This window comes from Delphinapterus leucas, chromosome 13 (assembly GCF_059928025.1).
Source record: "Delphinapterus leucas isolate spDelLeu-1000000601 "Yukka" chromosome 13, BTC_Dleu_Yukka2, whole genome shotgun sequence".
NCBI lineage: Eukaryota > Metazoa > Chordata > Mammalia > Artiodactyla > Monodontidae > Delphinapterus > Delphinapterus leucas.
Genome location: NC_143141.1, coordinates 87,031,054 through 87,056,189, shown reverse-complemented (window position 1 = coordinate 87,056,189; position 25,136 = coordinate 87,031,054). Strand labels below are relative to the sequence as shown.

At 54.6% G+C, this 25,136-nt stretch overlaps 1 protein-coding gene across 2 annotated transcripts in view; it reads left to right on the top strand.

Annotated features, from left to right (window-relative positions):
* HPCAL1 (hippocalcin like 1) overlaps positions 1-25,136 on the top strand; it is a 111,881-nt gene that overhangs the window by 53,992 nt on the left and 32,753 nt on the right. The window lies entirely within an intron of this gene.

Below are 25,136 nucleotides of genomic sequence, written 5' to 3'. Positions count from 1 at the left end.
TGTGTGTGTGTGTGTTGAGGGTACTTTCCAGGGCCGGAGCCCCAACTCTAGACATGTTCTTGGAAACAAGTGCACCTTCCAGCAGCGAGGCGGGTGGGTAGTTTGTCTGCCGTGTGGACCGCCAGCCCGGAGGTGGAAGGGGGTGGAGTGGAACTGGACTCTGGCCTGGGAGAGACAGCAGGTCTTCCCCAGAGATGGCTGTTTCTGGAGGCGGCAACCAGGAGCCATGGCTTGCCTTCCCGCCTGGTCAGGGATGGCTCCCCCTCACCCCTCCTGCATCGCGATGTGCCCGTCGCAACCCCACAGTCGCCTCTGCCTGCCTTAGCTGCTGAGGTGGGACAGTCATGACAGCCACTAACACAGATGTCAGGCCTGAAGCTCACACACGCTCATCTGAGTGAGGGGCTGTCTGTGCTGACCTCATGCGGCTCCGGGAAGATGAAGGGTGAGCAGCACACAGAGCCGTCGGTCTGGACCAGACCCGGCTCTTCTGCTTTCTGGAACCCACTCCTCTCACCGTCTTTCGGAGGAAGTGCCTCGCCTGCCACGGAGGGATGCTTTGTGCACCAGAGGCGCTCACTGCTGCATTCCTATAAATAGCAAAATCTCAAATTCAGTTAAAGATCTGGTTTTCCCAGAGCACATCTGTCTGGCGCCGGGGGAACCAGCATGCCTAGCTCACGGCACCTGGTCCCTCCTGGTCTGACGCCTCCCGCCTCCCCGGCCCATCTGTAGCCTCAGCCTCCCACCTCAGTGGCTCCACCATTACCTCTGGAAGCCTCTGATGCCCGCCCCGCCCGTCCACCGAACTGTGTGCCGTCCTGGTTTCTACCCCCTGGTGTAGACACTCTGCCTGTGCATCTCTGAGCCTCTAGCCATGGGCACAGGGAGCGCTCGGCACTCGGTGAAAGCACCAGTGGTTTGGCTGTTAGATCAAGGATGCTAGAGCTGCAGGAGCCCCAGTGGATCTCACGCAGGGGACAGAGTCAGGACTTTTGGGGGACAATGCTGCAGGGCAGGCGCTGGACCCTCAGTGTGAGGATGGGGGCTTTTACCAGGCGAGAGGGGCCTGGAGCCACACGCAGTCGTTCTGGGCCTGCCTCTTGCGCGAGGAGCCCGTCAGGAGCACGGCCCCCGAGTCGCGTTGGGTGGAAGGAGATGTTTCTGTCTTGCTATTTCCAGTTGTTTCTCCAGTTTCTTGTCACCTGCCTGGTCCTTGAGGAGAACTCTGTCCCTGCACATGCTGGCACTTATATGAGATTTAATCTGAGGAGGTGGGCAGATGGTGGCGCTGTATCTGGGGGCACTTTGTTGGCATTTTTTAAACTAAAATTTTATTTATTTATTTGCAGTACACGGGCCTCTCACTGTTGTGGCCTCCCCCGTTGCAGAGCACAGGCTCTGGAAGCGCAGGCTCAGCGGCCATGGCTCACGGGCCCAGCCGCTCCGCGGCATGTGGGATCCTCCCGGACCGGGGCACGAACCCGTGTCCCCTGCATCGGCAGACGGACTCTCAACAACTGCGCCACCAGGGAAGCCCCTAAACTAAAATTTTCATACCCTCTTATGGAAAATTCATAAACTTTCGAAGGAAACCAGTAGATATGTGAAATAATAATCACTATAGTCCCACATGTTGGTTTAGATATATATATTTTAGGCTTCTCAGCGTCAGTTTGTCAAAGCGCCAGAAAAACTCTCGTCCCATTTCGCAGTCCACAGCCCCCATGGGAACCTTGGAATTGTCACAGTGGGCCTGGTGCTGGGCGTAGGTCTGCCCTGGACCCCCGCGCTGCCTGGGGTCCTCATTTTGTCATGTGGTCCTTACTGCCTGCCCTGGGACTTTGCGAGTGCATGTGTGTGCGTGGGTGTCAGCTTGGGTGTGCCCACAGGTGTGCATCCGCAGTCACTGGACTGGAGGCCCCTGAGGGCAGGGCAGGTCCCTCTCCTCTCTGTCCCCAGTGCTGGCCTAGCATTTAATCCTGCGGTCAGTGGAGCTTTGCTGACCACCAGGGACCTCCCTCGGGAGCCTTCCGACTCCCCCGGTGCGGTGGGTGCATCTGTCCTCAAGCTCAGTGTGTCACGTCCTCGTTGCTCTGCAGCACACCTCCCAGACTCTCAGTCACCGCCACCTGCCCCCCGCCCCTGTGGCATCCTCGGCCGGCCCCCAGCACAGGCGCCGGGCACCGGAGCTCCGGGTCACGGAGGTGTGTTTGGGCCTGAACGATGCGTGATTCCCGAGCTTCCCCGTCACCTGCACCAGCAGCTCCAAATGACACTTCAGGAATTGAATTACGACGTTTCAGTACTTGCAGAATCCAGGAATAGATAATTTGATTACATCTGTTGGAAGTCATGGCCACAACTGGCTTCGTTTTCTTAGCCATCGTCCATCCCGAGTGGGGAGAGACAGCAGAGGAATGCCACAAGGACTGCATTTTCCCCAAAGCGCGTCTCCCAAGCTGGTGGTGGCCTGTGGCCTTTTCTGGGGGTTGGGGAAAGCGTGAGGCCGCCTCCAGGTAGGACCCAGACCCGCCCAGCGTGCCGCCCGGCGCCCGGCTGCCCCGCCTGGCCCACGTGGCCCAACTTGCCTAGCACCCAGCCAGCTACAGATGCCGCTTCAGGGTGGCGGCAACAGCAGAGGGATGTCCCTCCAGCTCTGTGGGATCAGGGAGAGGGAGACGTCCCCCTGTGCCCTGGAGAGTCACAGAATACCTGCGGCCTGATTTCTGTGCCCCATCTTGCCTCTTTGGGGCTGTTTCCTCGGGGTCACACGTCCCACGGGCCCCGGCAGCCCTCGTGGATGGCTGTCCTTTCCTTCACCCCTTGGGAAATTCTCTCTGGGGTTTTCCGGCCTCACGGTATCAGGAGACCCTGTAGAGGTCTTGGGGTGCCCTTCTTGGCCCTGCAGGGGCATCTGCCTTCCTGCCTCCTGGCCGGGAGTCTGGGGGCCGGCGAGTGCAGACACTTGCCCCGTGCGCCTGTCTGGGTTCTGCGTGGAGTGCAGCTGGGCCCCTGGCCGGCCCCCATCCAGGGTGTGAGTCCAGAGGTATCCGCTGCTGCAGAGAGGTGGGGGCCGCGGAGGCCCTCCCAGCAGTGAGACAGGAGGCAGATTTAGACCCTGGTGTGTCCAGGAAGAAGTGAGTTTTCCTAAGGAACTTCAGAGGAGAGAGTCTCCGATCCGGAAAGGACAGCCCTCAGCCTGCTGCCAGCTCCCGTCCCCTCCTTCCCCTCTGCTCTGACCTGGTCCTTCTCTCCGTGCTGTTGATGTGTGGACGTCCTCTGGGTGATCTTGGGTGTAGGGTTAGGCTGCACGGGATCCAGGCCCATAGCCGGGCCTCCGTTTTCATCTCCCACGTAGGGCCCCGGGCCCAGGGCCGGGAGTAGGCCCGAGGGAATGTAACCGAGCCCTGCCTAAGCAATGAGAATGGGGCCAGCCGCAAGGCAGGGAGCTGGTTGATAAAACATGCTTTGCTGCGGTCGGTCGTTTTAACCAGCAGTGCCTGTGGGCCTCCTGGTGCTTTCTGGTTCAGTTCCTTTTGATGAGGTGCAAGTCCAAGTACTGCAGGACCGCTCCTGCCCCCAGGGGCTCTCTGGAAAGAGGGAGGTGTTCTCACGGTGGCCCTGATACAGCTCCCATGACGGCGGGTGCAGTGGGAGCGCTGGGCGGGATCCCTGGAGGAGGTGGCAGTTAAGCCTGCCAGCTTTGTTGGCAGCTGTCCCCTATTTGATTCCCTCTTTTGTCGTTTGTTGTTTTGGTTTTTGTTTTGGCTGCGCTGTGTGGCTCGCGGGATCTTTGTTCCCCGACCAGGAAGCCCCTGCAGTGGGAGCGCGTGGAATCTTAACCACTGGACTGCCAGGGAGGTCCCTTGATTCCCTCTTAATCAAATACTATACGTTGTGTTTGGATCCAACAGGGAAAGCTGCACTGAGCTAAAAAGTAGCGTGGGTCCAACCAGACCGGAATTAGTTATATTTTAAGAAGTTCAACTTAGGATTCTGAACAAGGGAAAGGCTCTGGCCTCACTAGGCCACTCCCAGTGTGTCCTTTGAACCCTTTCCACCGCTTGAAATATGCTTCTTAACATTCAGGAGAAACCAACTTTCTCCTTCTGTATACAGCCCTTATCTCTACGTGCAGGCCGTACCTGGTCCACTTACCTTCAAGAAATGACGGGTTAGGCCCCAGGGCTGGTGGGGACTCAGGTATTGTGTTTGGCATCCTGCCCAGGGCAGCCCAAGCTTGTCCTTGGCGGGGCCCCAGTGGAGGTAGCTAAATAAATCTGGGAGCCCTTTTCTTCTTTGTCTCTTGAATCTCCCCTTCCCCTTAGTAGCCACTACTTCCCCATCCCAACGCCTCCAGCTTAATTTTCTTCCAACCCAGTTCCCAGCAGTCCTAGAGGGGGTGGGGCATGGGGTGGAGGACCGAGAAGCAGCACGTGTGCGTGTGCACCCGTTGTGTCCATGGCTGCGTGCACGGAATTTGGTCTGCGTGTGTGTGCGCGCGCGCACGCGCGCACGCACAGGGGACTTTGGGGTTAGGATTTTGGCCTGTTTTGTGAGTTTGTCCCCAGCTGGGGAAGCTCTAGCTAGGCCTTTGTGTGCAGAACCGGACTGTGTCTCCGAGGAACAGTTAGATGGATGCTGGCAGAAAGAGGAAGTGCTAGCCTCGGGACGGGTTGGATCGCGTCTGAGCCGAGTGGGGTCCCGCACACTTGGCTGTCCCGGGGCTCCGGGCCGGGTTGGCCCCGGTCCTGTTCAGGAAGCCAATGTGGGTGGCGGGGAGACTACGGTCCGCGGGCCTGGCCGCCCTCTCCTCGGGCCGTGACTGGGTCTGCTGCACTTTGGACGGCTCTCTCGTCCTCAAAAGGCGGCTTCACATCCCTCGTTTCCTCTGCCTGGTGAGTTTGAAGATGACAGAATAGACCTCGAGGGCCTTCTTTCTCTAACATAAAAGCCCAAGAACTGCGTTGCTTAACTGTTGGGTGTTGGGTGAACGGAGGTCAGTCTAGTTTCACCAGCTGGTTCTGCTCTCACTTTGGCTTCATCCTCTGTTTCTGATCATTCTTCAGCTGGGGCTAAAGATCTGAAAGGTTGCCTTTCTGTGGCATGAGCCGCGTAAGGGAGCCGGGTGGCGCTGTGGGTTGCGCGGCTCAGGTGAGGGCGCAGAATCTCCCGAGAGGTGCTTCTTTGGGGCACAGTTTGGTTCTGCCTGAGTGTGTCGAGCGCCCACTTCCCACCCTCCTTCAATTATTAAGTCCCTATTGTGTTCCAGACACTGTGTTCCATGCGGGGGATACCCGCTGGGTGAGGCGTGATGCCCGGGAGACCCCGGTTGGGTGGGGAGATGGGCAGGGGAGCATAGATGTGACACAGTGTCACAGGCACTGCCACTGGGGCAGCGGGGGCCCACACTCCCTGGCCCGGAACCTGAGGCTGATCCTGGAGAAGGCGGCCAGCCCCCTGTGGCCTCTGGAAGCTTCCTGGACTCCTCTCGCCACCTCTCATCCTTCAGCGCCCTCCCGAGTGAGCAGATCAGCACTCAGGGCCCCCCTGCCTCACTGTCCCCATGCTGGCCTTACCCCACAGGTGGGACGGTCTTGAACAGGTGTGCCATCGGGGGCTCAGCGCCACAGGCATGTTCCAGGCCGGTGAGGCTAGCAGGTCTGAGCGCCGATGATGCTCCAGGAAAGAGAATGGCCTGTGGACCGGGGCAGGCGGGTGGGCAAGATTCCCGGACTGGATGGGAGGCAGGCGGGAAACTGAGGCCCAGAGCAGCGGGGCTTGTCCTGGGAGGGGTGGAACCGGGCCTCCCGCACGTTCTCCCTGAAGACACTGCTGCTTCTCCGTGAATAAGACATGAGGTGGGCGGAGGCCTCGACGTGGCATCGTTACCATTTGACTTGATAATAGAAAAATTAAAATTTAAAGTGATCTAAAGCGACAAGTGACAGCAATGTTCCTAGAAACCGGAGATTGGGTGGCAGAGCAGATCTCAGGAGATGATACCAGACACAAAAGCCCCTGGATTTGGCGGGTTTTTAATGTTTCAGAATCCTAACACAAGGATGAAAGGTCCCTTGATTCTGGGGCGGCTGGAGAGTGTCCCCCGTCTTCAGCGCTCTGAGTCCCGGGCTCAGGCTGAGTCACATATCACAGCTTTGTTTCCGGGTGCAGCCTCTGCGGTCCTGGGGTGGCTCCTGCCTGCAGGGGACCAGAGCTGACCTCCTCGGATCTGAGACCTCCTTCTCATTCAGATCTCCCACCAGCCTTGGGAAGCAGACTCTCCTCCCACCTGGCCCCCAGCTTCTGGAACCAGGAAGGCCCCCAGGCCGGGCAGGCACAGGCCCTTGGGAAGCTGGGCGCCCTGGCGTGGCCCAGTGGCGCCCCGACCCCAGTAGATTCGGATGTTTCCATTCCTAACCAGAGGGCCCTGGGGCTCCTAATCCAGACCGCCCACGCTGCCTCACCTGGGCTCCGGCATGGCTGCCTTTCTGATGCATTTTAGTCTGTTTTCCCCCTGGGCCTCAAGGAAAATCCAGCTGGCTGCATCCTTGCTTCCCTGCCCGGCGCTTGTGGTGACCTGGCTGGCTTAGCTCGCAGCCCCCCACCCCGCCCCCGTCTGTGCCCGTCCCCACGGTCCTGCGCCTCCTTTCTTTCCTTCTGGGTGTCCTAGATCTTCCCCTGAGCCACTGGGCCACGACCTTCAGGTCACTGGGGCAGAACGCCGGAGCCCAGGGGACAGCGGACCGCGTAACACACTTACTTTAATTAGAAGAGTTATGTAACAACCTATCAGCTAGTTGGCAGAGTACAGGGCAAAAAAAAAGAAATCACGGATGGTGTCTTCCCAAAGCAGGCTCCCTCTCCTCTGTGTATCCCCTTCTGCTCTTTGTTTTCATTGCAATATCGGCACCTACCTTCCAGGGTTGCCCGTTGCGCCCCATCTGATGGTTCTTGAGGTCTTTACAGATTGCCCTGGGGAGCTGTTTCTCTTCATGTTTTTGTTTTGAAATTTTTTTTTTTTTTACAATGTTGTGTTTCAGGTGTACAGCAAAGTGAATCAGTTATACATATCTCCACTCTTTTTTTTTTTTAAGATTCTTTTCCCATATAGGCCACTACAGAGTATTGAGTAGAGCTCCCTGTGCTGTACAGCAGGTCCTTATTAGTTATCTATTTTATATATAGTAGTCTGTATATATCAATCCCAATCTCCCAATTTATCCCTCCCCCGCTTATCCCTTGGTAACCATAAGTTTGTTTTCTGCATCTGTGACTCGACTTCTGTTTTGTAAATAAGTTCATTTGTACCCTTGCTCTTCATGTACTGCTGTCTCTTCAAGGTCTTATAGAGCACAGGATGCAGAGATGGGGCCCTGTCCTGCCCTCGGAGGGGCTGACGCTCTAGACCGGAGGCACGGTTTGAACTGAGCTGGCCTTCCCAGGGTCCCGTGACTGCCAGGCCCGTGCTGGGTGCGGGTGAGGCCTGGCTCCTAGGAGCATGCAGGGAGACAGACATGGGTGCATCTAGTTCAGAGATGAAACATTTGATGGGATCCAAGTGAGGCAGGAGCGGGGTCTGGAGATGGGGGTGTTGGGTGGAAAGGAGAGAGTGCTTTTGACTGAGAGGTTCCGTGACGGCCTCTTGGAAAGGCCTGGGAGCTAAGCTGGGACAGAGAGGAGGCAGGCAGACGTTCCCCACCACCAAGTGGCGTAGAGATGGTGTCCTAACCCCGTCATCCCCGGTGAGGACCAGTCTGGCGGGATGGGTTGGGGGGAACGCCCAAGGGACAGGGCTTCGTTGGCCTACTCGCCACACAGAATAGACACCTTAAAGTACGGACTGGAGGGATGGGAGGGGGAGGGGTAGTAGGCTGATGTCTGTGCAATGGAAGAATCCATGGGCTGGCCGCAGAAGGGTGGTCTTTGCAGGGAGATCTGAGCCCAGAGGGGGTCTGGAGTATCTTTCCTAATTAGCTGTCTTTGGAGAAGAAAAATGAGAAAATCATAGACGAACAAAGCAATGTGGGGAAGGGAGAGAATTCCTACCCTTAATCCCAGCACAGAGGCAACACTTTGGTGTACATCCTACCCTGGGATGCTCTTGCACAGATCCGTAATCCTACAGATATGATTTCATACGTGGGATCATCCCGCATCTACTGTTTGAAAGCCTGTTTTTGTTCACTTAGCGACGTTTCGTTCTCTGTAGAATTCACCAGGCAGCACCGTATTGACAAGAAACCTCTCCTGGGCTTCCCTGGTGGCGCAGTGGTTGAGAGTCCGCCTGCCGATGCAGGGGACATGGGTTCGTGCCCCGGTCCGGGAGGATCCCACATGCTGCGGAGTGGCTGGGCCCGTGAGCCATGGCTGCTGAGCCTGCGCGTCCGGAGCCTGTGCTCCGCAACGGGAGAGGCCACAACAGTGAGAGGCCCGCGTACCGCAAAAAAAACAACAACAAAAAAAGAGAAACCTCTCCTGCCCGGACACCCTGTTACTCATCTTGGGGCTGGTCTTAGGGGGTCTTGGGGGGCTTTTCTTAGGCCCGGAGTTGTGTGTCACAGCCGTCCGGGTAAAGCACAGCGGCAGAGAGACTGGGCATGACCCCTACTCCTGTTTCATATCATTTAGGAAACTCAAGACGAAGCTGTCAGACAAGACGCAGAAATAAGAACACAAATTACAGCTGCATCCTTGGTGGTGTTGGTCACATTAACTGTACCGTTACTTGTCGGGACGAGCGTGAATTCTGAAATCAGAATTGACCTGGATTTAAGCCCCAGATCGTCTTCTTAGCAACCGGGTGACCTTGGACGAGTTAGCTGCCCCATGTATGGTGGGGACAGTGCCTCCCTCTGAGAGTTGGAGGAGAAAATGAAACCCCAAAAAAACCTCTACAGCAACCCCTTATGCACACGGGGCACTGAGCATGTGCTGGATGTCTTTCTGCCCTTCTTCTGTATCTGGTAAAATATGAAGGAATCAACTGGAAACCTATCACTTAGTAAAATAATCAGAAGAGTAGTTGGAGAGATGATAAATATTCATATCAGCCACGACCACTTATTATCATATAATATTCAAAGATCCCATTCTTATGCTGAAAATATTACGTTGGTGGTTATACAGCCGTACACATTTGTAAGACCCACTGAACCGTATACCTGAAATGAGTGAATTTTACAGTATGTGAGTTATACCTTAAAGGGCTTGACTGCAAAAAAAAAACAAAAGACCCCATTCTTAATGCTGACAAAGCATATGAAAATACCCAGGTCTAGCATTAAGGAGAAATACGACTGACCTAGATGAAGAAGAAAAAGGATTTAAATATTCTGTTATTTTTTCCTTGTTACAAAAGTTATACATGTTCGTTCCTCATTCAACAGGTGTTTATTGAGTGCCTGCTATGTGCCAGGTACCGATTTAGGCTCTGGGGATCCACCTGAAAAATAAAATGACAAGCTTCCTGCCTCAAGAGGTGCACATTTCTTGGGGGGTACCAATAATAAACGTGGTGAGTAAATCGTATCACGTGTCAGGTGCTACACGCCACGGGAAGGCATTGATCGAGCAGGGTGATGGAGAGTGGAGACAAGCTGGCGGGGGTCTTGCAGTTTTAGGTAAGTCGTGATGGCAGACCTCATTAAGAAGGTGATAGGTGAGCAAAGTATGGGGACCACTGCTGAGGAGGGTGGTCCAGGCCGAGCCAGTGCCAGAGCCCGTGGGGGAGAGTGGAGAGCAATTTGGGGCAACCTTAAAAGTCTGAGTGGGGAAATAAACCCTCCTCAGCGGGCAGGGCCACCCCGGCTCACACTGTCTTAGAGTTCCTACTCTCGTGAATGTCAAAAAATGCATGTTTCATTCAAGTTTACCATAACGGGCCTCTATTTTTTACATACTGTGTTTACATACTGTGTTGTGACCTAACGTCATAACTTACTGAAAAATGTTACTCTGTTTATTAAAATCACCCTGTGTGGCCGGACTTTGCAGGCTTTGTTACTATTTCGCTCCTCGGCGTGCACTACGATTTGTTAAACTAACACACTGCTGTTCAGTGCTTGGTCCTTCTAGAAGGCGCCACCAAGAGGCGTGAGGGAAGCTGGGCAGCGGGGGCCGAGTCCACCCTGAATGGCCGAGTGGGAGGTGGCTGAACTGAGCCCCAGCTAAAGCCCTTGGTACTAAATGTACTAAAGTACCTTGTGTGTCCAGAGTTGCTGGACGCTCTGGATTTATTCTGTTTTTCCATTGCTTTAGATGCAGAGGGGCGTCACCTGGACAGGTGTGTGGACGGTCACTGCCATACTGCTTGCTGATAAGTTTGTCTCCCAATCTTTGGACTCTGGGATAGTTAAGTGGCCTCACCCACTACCTGGCTGGCACCCGAGTGCCTGGCCACATAGGACCCCCTCCCACCTGGGCGCGGTTCCCTCCACTCCTCCCCGTCTGCCTCCAAGCCCACCCCTAGGTCCTCCCTCCTCCCTCTCTGCTCACATTGTCTCCCCAGCAGATGAGCAGCTCCCCGGGCGGTGCCCGGGGCCAAGGTTATTCACCAAAACACAGAACCACCTGCTTCTCCTTCTCTCCTGTCTTCCATTCAACCCAAGCGCTGGGTTTGGCACTGAGACACACAGGTTCTTAGGGAGTTCTGTCCTGGAGAACTGCTGGCCCAGTGTGGAAAAGTAAACACGTAAACATATATGAACATTCAGAGTTGTCCCGGGGGCACGAGCTGCCGAGGGGCAGGGAAGGCAGCACGGGGGTAGGGCATTGAAGCAGGTGCAGAGAAGGGAGGGCTGCCGGAGCCAGAAGGCATGGGGCTGGGAAGGCCTCTTCCCTTTGGACTGAAGGCCTTAGTTGAGGCAAGGTGGTAATTCCCAGGCTCGTGTCCTCCTGTCAGCCTGGGTGTTAGAGGACAGGATGACACTGGCCCTTTTGGGGTAACTTGTTTGGATTCGGGCTCTCGATGGGATTTCTGACATAGTAGGATCCTGAGGATGCCTTCAGCTGTCTGAATTCTCTGGCATGTTCCAGTGTCAAGACTCTGCAGCTGCCTTGCCCAAGGCAAAATGGAGGAAGGTATAGTCTCACGCTTGGTTTTTTTAAAAGGCTGCCTTGAAGGGAGGTGTGGGACTCCTTTGCAGTAAGCGTTAACATTTCCGAGGCCCACGGGGGCCAGAGAGATGTGGTTGCAGCTGTCAGTTTTACCTCCTGTCCCCAGAGGAGGGTGCTGCACGGTGCTGGGCGCGGGGCCAGGGGGAGCTTGCTGTCCTTTGGGCGTCTGTCGTGGAGAAGCATGTCCTTCAAAATATTTTTGCCCTGGTTATATATGTTAAATGCTCATTGTAAAAAAGGCGGGTAACGATCAAAAGAAGAAAGCAAATATAATCTGCAGGCCGACAGTTCAGAGATAATCACAGCTAACCTTTGGGGCCATCTCTTCTGGTCAGTATTTATTTACAGAGAGGTGAAGAGACATAGCAGTATGTTTTCCTTGACATCATGTAACATTCGTGTCACGTCCCACCTTTTCCATTTACTCTCATTTCAGCCCATTTTCCTGTGTCATTAAAAAGTTTTTGTAGGGACTTCCCTGGCGATCCAGTGGTTGAGACTCCATGCTTCCAATGCAGGGGGCGCAGGTTCGATCTCTGGTCGGGGAACTAAGATCCCGCGTGCCGTGCCGCGTGGCCACAGACAAAACAAAATGAAACAACACCAACTACAGCAAAAGTTTTTGTAAAATTTAATGGAGAGTCACGAAGTTTTGGACTTGGACATGGTTCAGCCCAGCCTTCTCATTCCATGGAAGGTGGTCCTCGTGCCCCTGGCACCCTCCCAGGGGCATCAGGACGGAGTGGGGAGTTGGCACTGGATGCGACCCTGTGACCTGCCCCCCGTACCACTCTGCTCCCTCCACTGGAAGCGTGTTTGGGTCTCCAGCCCACAGGCCTGTGATTGTCCGCCCGAGCAAACGAGCGATTCTAGAGATGAGACCTGAAGTCCCAGCTTCCCAGCGGGAGTTAATTTGAAGGCAAGGTGTCGATGGCTCTGGGAGGCAGGTCTGAGGGTGGCCATACGTGAGGACACGCAACTCCGCCTGCTTTTTGATGGGCTGGGCTATCAGAGGACAGCTGTGGGCCCAGCCCTTCACGCATGGTGCAGCTGGGCCTCTGGTGACGGGCGCTGAAGATCAGTGGTTAGGTGGCCTCACAGGCAGCCGAATGACCCGACCCCCAGACGCCTCGAGTGACGGGATGGTGGTTGCCGACCGCGTCTGTGTTTTCAGCCGCCGCTTTATAAGATGTGGCCTGTGTATCAGATTGGCTGAGGGTACAAAACTGGAGAGCTGTGAAATTCCAGAAGCTCTGGTAGGTTGAAAGGACGAGCGGAACATAAGACGAATTTAACAGGGTTAAAGGCAAGCTGTGCACTTTGGTTTAGTACAGATTCATTCATTCATGAGCGTGCAGGTTTGAGAAAAAATGGAAAGACGTGGGAGGCTTCTGCGCACACGTGGATCCTGACTCTTCCCGGTTGGTCCACGCAGGCTGCACTGCAGCCTCCGAGCTGGAGTCCGGAGCAGGCCCGGCTGTGTGTCCTCTGGGCGAAGCTTCTGGGAGCCAGGGGGCCCTTTTGTAAGGGAGGGTGGGCTCCCTGCGCCGGGTCTACCTGGAGGTCCAGACAGGAATTGTCATCACTGCAGAAAACCTTGGCACAATTTTAACTGCACAAATGTCTACAGCACCAAAGAGGTGTAGGCAGAGCTGGTTGTGAAACTGTGGGCTGCGTTTCCCTTTGCCAAAGTAAATTTATAATTAAAAAAAAAAAATCCAGCTCTCAGTCAGGAAGTGCACGAGGCTGGCTTGGTCTAGGGACACCAGGGTCCTGCGCCCTGGGGATGGTGAGAAGGTGGTGGGCAGGCCGGCAGAGGTCAGCCTGCCTCCTCAGGGGGCCAGAGAGTATTTACGCAGGGCCACTGCTGTGGTCTGGGCGGGGGTGGATGTGTGTCTGCTGTTTGTATCTTCAATATGACTGGCCCCTGGGCTTCCTCCACCCAGGCCAGCCCTGCTGGACACAAGCCTGTGGGCTCCTGGCAAAGGCTTCCCCACCTGATCCTCTCAGGTCCCTTTAACCTGGGAGCTGGGGGTCCTGACTGCAGCCGCCCACCACCCTGTGGTGTGTCAACTGCCCCTGCCTGGGTGAGGGAGCATCTTGGGAATCCTTGGAAAAGCTTCTCCCTAGACCCACCCCTCTGCATTTCCTCTTTCTCTGCATGGCTAACTCTTAGTCATCCTTCAGGTTGCCATTTAGATGTCACCTCCTCCAAGAAGCCTTCCCAGATCCTTAGGTAGGGCTGTACATCTCACCACGGCCCCCCTCGAATTTTATACTCACTATCCTCATGGCACTTGTCACTTTGCCCCATAATCTCCTGGGACACTTAAGTGAGCTCCTTGAAAGCAAGAATTGCGCATGTTCCCTGTTGCATCGGTAACACCTGGGAAAGTGCCTGGCACATAGTAGGTGTTCAATTAAATGTGTTTTGAATGAGTGAAAGGATGCATAAATGAGACTTCTGTTCCATCTCAGAGACCAGCCCATCACTCCTGTGAGAAGGGTCAAATGTGGGAACCCCTGGGCATCTTGGTTGGCCTGGGTCACCGCTGGTGCAGGACAGAGGCAGCCCCCAGGTCTTCATGGGGGCTCATACTACCCCGAGGACTGGGCTTCCTAAAACATTGCCCGCTGCCCCCGAGTGGGGTGAGTGTAAAACGTGGCTGTGGTCGCCACGATTCCAGAGCAGTGGGTGCGGGCAGAGCAGTGGCTCTGCGCCCTGCAGGACCTTTGACCTGGCATTTGGAGATGAGCACACCCCAGGCCACTAGATTCTGAAACCAGTGGAGAGGTGGACCCAAGTGATGAGCAACAGGGGACAGCGTTTATGTCAGGATCTCACCCTTGGCACTGTGGACAGCTTGGGCTGCATGACTGTTTGTGGTGGGGCGACCTGTGCACTGGGGTGTTAGGAGCATCCTTGCCTTTACCCATCAGGTGCCAGTAGATGACTCCCCCACTGCCGATCCCTCCCCCGCCCCAGTTATAATGACCAGAAATGTCTCCAGACACACACACACACACACACACACACACACACACACACACACACACACACACACTATTTTTGCTGGTAGTTCTGGATTGGCAAGCTTGCTCTGTGGCCAGAATCAGCTTCCTGCTACTTGCTCTCACCCTTAAAAATGTTTCCCAGTCGTAGGCAGACATCAGACCCACTGCCAGCGTCCGCTGTCGGGACAGAGTAGGGGAGACGGGAGCGGGGCTGGGGGAATGAGGTTGGAAGGTCGTTTCTTTAGCCAGGTCAGATAAGCCCCCTCCTTCCTCCCCGCCAAGGAGAGAGGTGAGAAGTGTCGCTCTTGCAGAAGACCCCTCGTTGCAAGGACGGGGATGGAGGGACAGAGCCCGCGCGCCCACATCACGTGCAACAAGTCTGCAGAGAGACAGCTTTCAGCTGAACGAGCGCCGTGGGCCGCAGGCGCCCCTCTCACGCGGTCACCGCTTCACCGACACGCTGACCCGCGGCTCTGTGCCCGCCTGTGGGCGTCCCGTCCACAGCCCCTCCCCTGTGCTACAGATGCCGAGCGGCACCCCGGCAAAGTGCGTTCAAAGTGAGGGGAGCGTTGCGGGGAGGTGGGAGTCCTCCCCGGGGAAGGGGCCGTGGGGACGGAGGGCGTGTTCCAGGCGGAGGAAATAGTGGCGCGGAGCCCCGCCTTGGCAGTCAAAACCCCTGAGGCTTTTCTTCCCAGCTGTGAAGTGAGCTGAGAGGCTGGAATCAAAGATACAGACACGGAGAGGGCAGAGACCCATGTGTGACAGTTGCTTTGCAAAGGTTCTTTCTTGTCATCCTCCCAAGAGCCCCCCAGAGCACCTGGGGCCCTGAGAGGCCCAGAACCTGACCTAGGGCTGTCTAGGGCTGCGAGGCCGGCTGAGCTGCCGTTGATCCGGGGGTGACTTGGGGACCCCAGCACTTTCTCCTGGTGACCTCAGCTCCAGCGTGTGTGGGAAATGCGGTGCTGCGTACTGAGCCCCAGAGGGTGTCTGGGGCAGGGCCTGGGACTCTGCATTCGAGCAAGCGGGCCGACCCCAGGCTTGGGTCCTGATGGGTGGTGGTAGGGCGTTGCAGACCCCGGAGTGGGGGCCTGGGGAGGCTCTGTGTGGAAGGCAGCCCCTTGGGACCCGGTCCTCCGGTGTAAATGCTCTGACCAGGGGCCCCGTGCCGCCCGGGTCAGGCCGGCAGGGCTGTGATTCTCCACGTGGCGCCGGGCTTCTTTCACCCGCGGACGCGGAATGGACCGCAGCGTGGGTCCCGGCTAGAGCCGCCTACACCGGGCGGCGGCGGGATCCAGCGTCTGCTCGGCTGAGCGCTGTCGCTAATAGGGCTCGCAGAGCCTTTCAGCTGCCGCAGGAACCCAGAGGCTGCTCGTTTGCGGGGAATGAATAATTTATTTGTGTTTTCAGATGACTATCCCTTCATCACGGATACGGCACATCGGCTGCGCGAGCTCTGTGCTGAATAAGTGGCTGGATAAGTGGCTTCGCAGGAGAACTTGCTTTAATGCTCCACGGCCCTGGCTGTCCGTTGGCGGGCTGCTTTGCAGGCGGCTGCGTTTCAGGGGAGCCCACATGCTCTCTAGGCGCTTTCCTTTCTTTGTGGGGAAATTATGCTTTTCCTCCCGGTTACCTGCTTTGGGAAGCACAGCCCGGAGCACAAGCTGGCCTGGGGGTTTCAGGGTGGACCAGCAACTAGGACATTAATGCCAACAATGCACTAGAGTTCTGTCTTGGGGGGCGGGGTTGTTTCCCATTTCTGTGTGTGACCAGCCGAAAGCCACATGTGATCGCAGTCACCCTTAAAAATCCCCGATATTCACGAGTGTCGGTGCCCTCGTCGCTCACCCCCACTCCTCCGATGGTCTCCCTGACACCAGCCTCGGCGCTGCTGTCCTTCCTTCCCGCCCAGGTTGCCACGCGGGTCTTCCTCCTAATCCCTTGCTTAAGAGCCCACGTGGCTCCATATTGCCAAAAGCGACCTGGGCCCCAGTGCTCAAAGCCCTCCATGGCCTGGCTGTGTCGTTCGCAGCAGCCTCATCTCGAATCTCCTCTTCCTCGGAGCGGCCTGGTTGCCGATTCATTCATTAAACGCCGACTGAGGGTCCGCTCCGCTGCCCTCCAGGCGCCGTGCATGACAGATGTAGGAACAAGACCCAGCCCTCCCAGCGCTCAGTCTCAAGGGCCAGGAGCCCCAGCAGGCGGCTTCCAGGCAGGCCTCACAGACTCCCAGCGCCCCGGGAATGGGAGGAGGCTGTGTGGGAAGGAGTCTCGGAATTTTCCACATCCTCAACCTGAGGCCCCAGGGGTACCTGGACTGGGGCTGGATTGTCAGAGTCCTCAAGCGCTCAGTGCTGGGGCCTGGGGGACCACCAGGGCTTCAGTCAGGGCACGGGGCAGGCATCTGGAGCCTGGCCTGAGGAGACTGCTCTGCGGGCAGTCTGGCCAGAGGCCCCTCCACACAGACCCCGCCTCACTACCCTCTACGCTGCCTTGCACATCTCGCTTAATTACACTTCAATGCTTAATTAGCGCCCCTTTATCTGTCGCTCCTCGAAGGCAAGGTGTAGTCTCTGGCAGCCTCCACTGCGCAGGTCATATGGCCTGCAGGGCCCGGCAGGCTCAGCTGGCATAGCACCGTCCGGCTGTGTGACCTCGGGAAAGTGGCTTAATGTCTCTGAGCCTCCATTTCCCCATCTACAGGTGGGTGATGATCCTGAGACTGGGGCGGTGTGTGAGTGTGCCCAGTGGTCCTGAGGTAGAGCCTTAAACGCTAGGAGCTTCAAGGGCCTCCACGTGAATGTGTCGCCTCCTCTGGTCCTTGCAGTCCCCTGCGGGAGCTCACAGGGTGGAAGCAGTCACGAAGGACAGGTGACTTGCCCAGAGCCACATGGTGACATGTCAGAGTCCAAATCTGATGCGCTTTGGGCCGTTTCCATGTGAAGGGGGTGCTTGGTACCCACCCCCATTCCTGATGCTCTAGTACCTGCTGTCCGGGGCATCCAGGGTGGGCCCAGGGACACCTTGTCGAGGAGCAGCCTTCCTGTCCTTTGTTGACCAGCTGTGGCTGCACTGGCTGTGAAGGGAGGGGACTTTGGGATGGCAGGTGCGGTAAGGGCACCCCCGTGCTCTCTTTCTTCGTCGTTACTTACTCCAGACGTCCACAGTGAGGGACCCCACCTGGGCCTGCAGCCAGAGAACAGAGGCCACGGGGCGCCTGTCCGCAAGGCATAGCCACTGTCACCTGGTGACCCCTTCCTTGGCTCCTGTTTAGAATTGCAAACCCCTCCCCCTCCCCCCTCAGGACTTATAATGTGTGGCATGAACCATATGTAACCAGAACTTAAGCCCCAAGAGGGCAGGGCTCTGGGTCTGTGTGCCCTCTGTGTCAGTGGATGGAGGCACATAGGGGAGAGAAGCAGGTGGGCTGGCCAGAGCTAGCTCCCACCTCAAGCCTGGGACCAGACCGGGCACGTCCCGGCCTGGCAGAGAGCCTCCTTCCTCGAAGGGACAGCTGTTCTGCAGGGAAAGAACTGGTTGGACATCAAGTAGCCCCTTTGGGAGTGCTGACACCTCCCCTGAGTGACCTGAGTGGGAGTCAGAAGCCCACAGTCTCTTCCTTTCTCTGGGCCTGTGGCTCCAGGAGAGACCCTGAACTTCTGGGCCTCCGTGTTCTCATCCATGAAGTGGGGGTGAGACTGAATCCAGTGTGTCCCCCGCTGTCATGAAGTCAGCTGGGGTCACGGATGTGACCCTTGCTGCCGTTCATGGGGTGCATCATTCCTGTCCTCTCCTGCCCACGGGCTTTCGAGGAAAAGAGCAATGTTGACCGCTCGTTCGAAACCCTTCCCCTCTCTTCTCCAACATCGTTACTCATAAAATCCTCAGAACATTTAAGAGAGAGGCCTGTGGCCCAGCTCATGGGACGAGTGACCAGCGGGGACAGGTGACATGCAGTCTGAGCGCCTGCAAGGGGCCTGAATCTTCGCATCTCTGCGCAGCAGATTGAAAGCGCCTGCATCCCTCCAGGACTGTGTCGGGCTTGGACCTGGCTCTGTGATCCTGGGTGAGACCCTTCTCTCGGGGATGTTTGTCTGCTCAACTGCAAAGTGAGAGAAAGGGTGGGACAACGTGGGTGGTTTTTCTTTGTTATTATTCTTTGCAGCGGAACCTTTTCCTCCCAAGTGAAGTCATGGTGGGGGTCCATGTACACGGCAGGTGAGGTGGCCTCACGGGGGTGGGGGAGGCCTGGCCACTTCCCGGCACCAGCCTGGGGTCTCTAGGGTCTCCTCAACTGCAAAAGCGTGAGGCTCGTTCTCTGGCCGAGACTGACAGCTGACGGTGGGCGTCTCTGTGGGCAGCATGTGCCCCCAAATAGAAATTACCGGCTCGGGTTTGCATTTCTCGCTCCCCCTTCCCCGGGCCTACCGGTGTTTCCCCTGTGGCTGCCTCATTGTTCTCTGTTGGCAAAGGTTTGCTTTTTCCTCCTCTGTCGGGAACAGGAGGTGCCTCAGACGCCGCCTGAGAAGAACGCTAGGCAGGGTTTTTATGGCCCCTGGTCTTTGGCATCAGGAGCCTGTCGAGTGGGAGCAGTGGCTGGGCCTCCGGAGGCTCTAGGAATTCATTAGTGGGCAATGAGCCATTTTATGTTCTTTCCTGCCCACGGAGGATCAAGAGTGAACAAACTCGAATGTTACGTCTCAAGGAAGTGCAGGACCTTTAGAAGTCACCTGCCCCTACCCCCAACCCCCCACCACTGGGGGAGGCCTGGAGGGTCGCAAGAAGGTCCCACTTTTTGCTGCCCTCAGTTCCAGGGAATCTTATAATCCCATTCCCCAATGCCTGGTATTTTTGTAGCACTCTCTGGTTTCCCAGAGCTCTTCTGCAACAATTGTGCTTAAAATAAAAATGTGAACTCCCTGCCCCGTCCTCTGAGCCCCTGCTCACTGCTGACCCCATCTCTTACCCCCCACCTCGGCCTTGTTTGCCATGCCTTGGCCACACTCACCTTCTTGCTGCTCCTTGACAATGCCAAGCACACTCCTACCTCAGGGCCTTTGCACTTGCTGTTCACTCTGCTCTGAGCTGTCTTCCTAAGTCTGTCCCTTCCTCCTCTTATGTGTCCCTGACTCAGGATTTCCCTGAGCATCCAAGCTAGAGTTACCTAGCCGCCTGGTAATCTTTGTCAAATCACTTCACTTTATTTTTTTCCTAGCAGTTTGTGATCTGCGCGTGCTTTCTCTTTTGGGGTCTTGTTACTGGAAAGCCAGCCCTCTGAGAAGCGGGGTGCTGGTCAGTACTCAGTACCCCGGACGCCTGGCACATACAGTAGTTCGTCGGTAAATTTCTGTCCAATAAGTGGATGGCTGACATTTCAGGAAGTGCAGGCTGGGCGCTGGGTCCACAGGGGTCTCACTTTGTGAAAACTCACATCTCTAGCAGCCTCCCTGGACAGATGTGGGGAAACTGGGGCCCCTGGAGGAGGTCAGGGCCTGAACCCAGCCTGCCCGACTTCAGAGCTCTCTCTTCCCACCATTTCATAAGTGGACCTATCTTGGGAGATGTCCATGGGCTATGAGAACAGTTACCACCAGTCCTCAGCCTGGGTGGGCCTCCCGGGAAGCCCGCAGATCTGCCGGGTGGGATGGGATGGATGCAGGAATGACAGCGGGTGCCTTGCTTCCTTTCTTTAACTTTTTACTGAAATTTAACTTGTGTGCATTAAGTGGACAGCTTGGTCAGTTTTCACAAAATGAACAAATCCATGTCACCAGCGCCCAGAAGCCCCCTCATGACCATTTCTGGTCATTGCCCCCCACCAGGAACAGCCGCTAGCTTGATGCTAATCACCATGCGTCCGTTTTGTAAATGGACTCACACAGCGTGTACTCTTCTGTGTCTTCCGTTTCACTCAGCGTCATTCTTAGAGCTTCATCGATGTGTCATGTGTCACTGAGGTTCGTTTTGATTGCTCTGTGGTCCTCCACTGTACCAGCGCATTACAGTTTCTTATTCATTGATGGTGGATAGACACAGGGACAGTTTCCAGCAGGGACTTTTACAAGTCGTGCAGCTGTGAGCCTTCTCGGTGGACATAGGTCCAGCTTTCTGTTGGGAACACATCAAGAAGTTGAATTTCTGGTTCATGGAGTGTGTGTAGTCATCTTTAGTAAATATGACAGTTTTTCAAAATGGTTGGAGATTGTAGGTTCCTTTTGTTTTGTGACAGGAGCTCAAATACCCAAGTAATGGGAGTGGACACAGGAGCTACAATAAGACGTTGTGAGTGCCCACTGGAAGCTGGGAATGCAGCTGGCCAGCCTCCAGGGCCCCAGGTGACCGGAGGGCTAGTGCTGGGTACTGGTCATGGCCATGCAGGGCTCAGGGTTTAGCTCGCTATCGCGTTGATGTCCTTTCCAGTCCTGCTCCCCTTTGTGAAGCTTGCATCCTGTGTGGTCTCACCAGCACGTCTTGGCTTCCATGGTATGTTCTGTGGTCTTTCCCGCCCCCGGGGACATCTGCAGGACATGCAGCCCCTCTAACTCAGTTCTTGAATTGAGCAGTAGAAGAAAATGCCTCTGTCTTGTGCCAAACGTCTGTGTGAAAGTATTCTGCGAGCCACTGCCCTGATTACCGGGGGACCATGGGGGGATTAGTCATCCCAAAACCACAGTCACCTCAGAAATAGTCATAATCCAAAATCCATCCGTCTTTGACTCCAGACCCACTATATTTTTCTCCCACCGGGACTTTGCTGCTGAATTAAGTTGGACTTCAGGATATATTAAAATAATTTGTCATCTCTTGAGCACACATCCACCCTGGTATGAGTGGGCAGATCAGGGGCAGCCCAGGAGGCCTGTGTCTGGGCGAGAGGAGGCGTCGAGCCCTGGCAGGAAAAAGCTTGTGTAGCTGCGTTTCCCAAGGGCTGGGCAGCAAGAACGGTGGGCACTGAGCCCTCCAGGCCTGGGCAACTAGAGGAGGAACTGGCCCCAGAAATGGCCCTAGAACTGTTGCTTCTTAGGTGGCAATTCACAGTGAGTGCCCTGCGGGGCAGCGTGTGTGGTTTCGGGAACTGAGCTCTTTCAGCCTGGACCGAGGGTGTATCCTGAGGGACTCCTCCCTCCCTGCCCCACCAGTGGACCAGATCACCTCCTTGAATGCAGAGCCATCCTTAGAGCTTGTGTTTGGCTGCCCACCCCTAACATCTGGCACAGGCCTGCGGGTACCCCACTGGGCTGTGGGCTCCTCAAAAGTTGGGCCAGTGTCCCTGCACCTAATACACATTGCAAGCACTCAGCATGTTTCTGGAGTGCATGCTGTGGGGAGAGGCGGGTGTTTCAAGGCAGTTTTGCAGCTCAGCCTGGACTTGAGTCTGCCAGGTTCTCAAGGTCGGCCACATTGACGAGCTCTGAGCCCCGTTGGGTCCCCGGGCTGTAGCACTGGGAAGCCCTGTAGTTTGTCTCCCTGCGCCTTTGCCGTTCTGTCCTCTGAGGTAGAGAAGTACAAGAGCGCTGGCCTGGATTCTGTTTTTTTAAAAACAGCTTTATTGAGGTAGAATCCACGTTCCATACAATTCACGCTTAGGAAGTATACAGCGCAATGGTTTTTAGTACATTTACAACTATATGTGTTGCTATTGCTAATGGAATTGTTTTCTTAATTTCGTGTTCGGATTTTTCATCGCAAGTGTACAGAAATACAATTAATTTTTGTATGTTGATCTTGTATCCAGCAACCTTGCTTAACTTATGTTATTAATTCTATTTAGGTGGGTTTTTTTTGTGTGTGGATTCCTTAGGATTTTCTATATATAAGATCATGTCATCTGCAAATAGAAATAATTTCACTTCTTCTTTCCAATTCAGATGGCTTGTATTCTTTTTCTTGCTTAGTTGTCCTGGTTAGAACCTCTAGTATAATGTTGAATAGAAGTGGCAAGAGTGGGCATCCTTGTCTCATTCCTGATCTTAGGGAAAAAGCATCTGGTCTTTTCACCTTTAAGTATGATGTTGGCTGTGAGTTTTTCACAACTACCCTTTGTCAGACTGAAGAAGTTTCCTTCTATGCCTAGTTTGAGTGTTTTTATCATGAAGGGATGTTGGATTTGTCAAATGCTTTTTCTGCATCAATTGAGATGAGCATGTGATTTTGCTTTTTATTTTATTGTATGATATACTACATTAATTGATTTTCAAATGGTAAACCAACCTTGCATTCCTGAGATAAATCCCACTTGGTGTGATGTATAATTCTTTTTATCCTTTATGTTGCTGGATTTGGTCTGCTAGTATTTTGTTGAGGGTTGGTTTGTTTTTCTTTTCATCCATGCCCATTAGGACATTGGTCTGTAGCTTTCTTCGCTTGTGAAGACTTTATCTGGTTTTGGTATCAGGGTAGTACTAGCCTCATAGAACCAGTTGGGAAGTGTTCCCTCCTCTTCTATTTTTTGGAAGAGTTTGTGAAGAATTGTTATTAATTCTTTAAGTGTTTACAGAACTCAGCAGTGAAACCATCTGGGCTTTTCTTTGTGAGTAATTTTTTGATTATTAATTCAATCTTTTGCTTTGTTATAGGTATTTCAGACATATTTCTTCTCGAGTCAGTTTCGATAGTTTGTGTCTTTCTAGTTGGCTTAGAGTCTTACAAGAATGTTTTCAAGACCTCTCTGCTCTTTTAGTCAGTGTTGACATTTAGTGCGTTCTTCCTATGAGCAAGTCTTTTGTGTGTGTGTACATTAGCTCATTTAATCTTTATAAGAGCTTGAGAACTAGGTCGGATTATTATCGTCTCCATTTTACAGCCTGGAAAACTGAGGCAGAGAGAAGTTAAATAATGGGCCAGGGTCACACAGCTAGGGAATAGGAGAGCTAGGATTTGAGCCCAAGCAGTCCAGCCACACAGCCCTCTCTGTTCTCCCGAGGCCTTGCTCTGTGCTAGGAGCTGGGAGTACAAGAATGAATCAATCCTAGTCACTGCCTGAGTCACTCCTCAGAGACCCCAGACCTAAGAGAGGGAGGTGCCTTAGGCCTAACGTGAACAAAGGGCTGAGAGGTCAGGCAGGGCCCCAGGAGAAAGTGATGGGTGAAGAGGGCCTCCTAGGAGGGTTCAATGCAGTGGGGCATGTGGGTGAGTCAGTGAGTGTGCCGCCTCCCCAGGGCTTTTGTCTTCTACCTCTCCTCTGTCCCAAGTGCCCAGAGAAAGGAAAGGGTGTCACAGAGAACCTTGCCCTACGATGCTGATGCCCCACCCAGCAGGAGGAGTTTGGAGCAGTACAATTGGGCCCAGGAGGTCTGTCTGAATCACCCAGGCCTCCGCAGTTTGCTGTCCCCCGGAGAGGAAGAGGCAGGACCATTTGTAAGACAATTGTGAGGCAGAAATCAGGAGCAACCAGACATAACTCAACATAATTATTTCTGCATAATGACTTCTGCTCCTCGATTCCATCTCGAGCAATGACTGTAATCTTTATCTGTCACAGGAAAGCTGGTGGCCGGGGTAGCCCCTGTGGCTTAGCGATAGAGCCAGGAGGAAATTTGCAATTTGAGTTAATGGAGTCCTCCCAAGCAGCCTGGGAGCCAGAAGCCTCTGGAATGATGGCCCCTCCTGCTAGGAAGCCTGGTGTCAGAGCTGGCCCAGCCTCCCAGGGATCCAGCCCCTCCGCTTTGTCACAGATGGGGAAACTAAGGATGACAGAGATCACAGGGCCGCTTAGCACAGGCGCACCTCTCTGCTCTCCCCACTGCACAGAGCTTGCCCCGTGAGAGCTGGGGTGTGTCTGGTGAGACAGGACAGTGTCCATGTGGACTAGGGATGCTTTCATCCATCCCTGAGCTGATCCCTGAGCTCGATGTTCCTGCAGGGCTGCCCCCATGAGGCTGGGAATGGTGGGGCCTCTGTGGCCAGATGTCGGACTGACCTGCAGCCAGGCGAAGCCCCTAGGTATTAATTGTGCAGTATGGCTGGAGGGCGGGGTCCCCCCAGGAGGGCTGAAGCCCTGGGACCCACCTGCTCCAGCTCCGGGAAAGCAAAAGCCCCCCCTAACCCGAGGCGGTGCCTTCCCCCTGCCTTCTCATGCCTCCTATAAGCCCCTGTAACTAACAAGTGCATCTGGAAAGAGCAGAAGTGGGTTTAGGGATTTGCATTTTGAGCGTCCCGCTTAGCCACGTGTGACCTTGGCAAGTGTCCCCAAGTCTGTTTGCTCCTCTGTAAACCGGGGGTTAGAATGGACCTTCCCCGCCAGGGCTGTTAGGAGGCTGTTAGGATGATAAAATGACCACCAGACACAATGCTTCTAGCACATTCTGCCACTGACTCTTGTTACTGGTTTTCACGAGGGTGATTGTGGAGGGCCCTTGACCCTGTCCGGACCTTGATTTCCCTGAGTGTCAAAGCAGAGATCACAGAGTCGTGAGATGAATTTGCTGAGATCGTTGACGTGAAAGCACCTTTTCAAAATATGAGATGAGGCGCGCATAGAGGAATTTTAGGGCAGTGAAACTGCTCTGTATGATACTATAATGGTGGATACAGGACATTAAACATTTGTCCAAACCCACAGAATGTAAAACACCAAGAATGAACTCTCATGTGAACTATGGATTTGGGGTGATAATATGTATCATTGTAGGTCCACCGATTGTAACACATATACCCCGGTGTGTGGAGGGGATGCTGAAGGTGGGCAAAGTTGTGTCTGGGGGACAGGGGGTCTGTGGGATCTCTGTGCTTTCTGCTCTGTTTTGCCGTGAACATAAAACTGCTCTAAAAAATAAAGTCTATTAAAAATGTTACATATAGATATATATGTGTGTGTATGTATATGTATAAAATCTGTAAGTGACCTCCAGTGAGAATTTCTGGTGGGAAGATGTGTGGCTTTTCTGCTCCACGTCTGGAATCCTAGCAGTGAGTCTAAATAATGTAACTGGCATATGAAGCTCTATTGGTGAAGCAGGGTCGAATTTCAACTCTGAGCAAAGTGCACTCTGCCTGCAGTAATG